Genomic DNA, 1,200 nt, shown 5'->3' on the forward strand with positions numbered 1-1,200 from the left:
TACCTTTTTTATTCGTTATTTAGGGGCACTTCCTGGTAATGGACTTCGGCGGTTACGTCATTCGGCGATTTGCAAGGGCTGCTGGGATAGCAGCTTCATGTATCCCAGCAGCCCTTGCGAGTCGCCGAATGACGAAATTTCGCAGCTGCGCTTTGGGATGTCTGCACTCTGCCTCCACCCCGCCTCCTCTCAGTGAGCTTTACGGGATGTAATGCTTTTAGTCCGATAGGAGGCGGGGCGGAGGCGGAGCGCAGACATCCCAAAGTGCAGCTGCGAGATTTCGTCATTTGGCGACTCGTAAGGGCTGCTGGGATAGTAGCCAGGCCGCCTGCGTGCGAGGGGGAGGAGTGATGGAGCTGGTGCCAGCCTAAGCAGCACTGCGCGGGTGAGCAGCACTGCGCGGGAGTGAAGAACATACACAACTGCGCTGGAGTGAAGAACACACACACACACAAAAAAGGTAACTTGTTAATTTATTTCTATAAAGGAGGAGTAATTCAGAGGGGGTCAAACAAAGAAATAATTAAAAAGTGACAAAAAAGTTATTTTATAACGACGAGGATGACATTATTAATTATTATTTTCATCAGGCACTGATTATGATTTATGGTGCACTGGGGCCCTGTATATAGCATTAAGTTAAGAAACAATATATGCAGTGTTATATTTGTTTTAAATATCGCAATGGTTTTACGGCTCCCGGGTTTTTTTTCCGTCGGAAAACGGGTCCAAGTGGCTCTTTATGTCTTAAAGGTTGCAGACCCCTGTACAAAACCAATAATATTTTAAAGAACTTGGTTAATTGATCTCACTATTTATATGGCAGGGTAAAAAGCCAAGAATAAAAATGAAAGCCTTGCAAGATGCAAAAGAAAGAGTTGGATTTGTATTATCAGATTGGCTTCTATATTATACGGCAGAATCACGGCTAAAATAATGGATCACATTAGAAAATACTAGATTAATAACTTTGGAAGGACATGGACTATTATTGGGATGGCATGCATTTTTATGGCATGAGAAAGCAGATGCACATAAATATTTTAAACAACACCTAATTAGAAAATCACTATTGAAGGTATAGGAAGAAGTTAAAAGACTGTTTTATACTAAGATACCCAGATGCATATCACCACTCGAAGAGTTCACAAATCCAAATGTATTTCAAAAAATATATTATTAAAATATGAAAACCTGCTG

This window comes from Gekko japonicus, unplaced genomic scaffold, assembly GCF_001447785.1.
Source record: "Gekko japonicus isolate JY-2015 unplaced genomic scaffold, Gekko_japonicus_V1.1 scaffold484, whole genome shotgun sequence".
NCBI lineage: Eukaryota > Metazoa > Chordata > Lepidosauria > Squamata > Gekkonidae > Gekko > Gekko japonicus.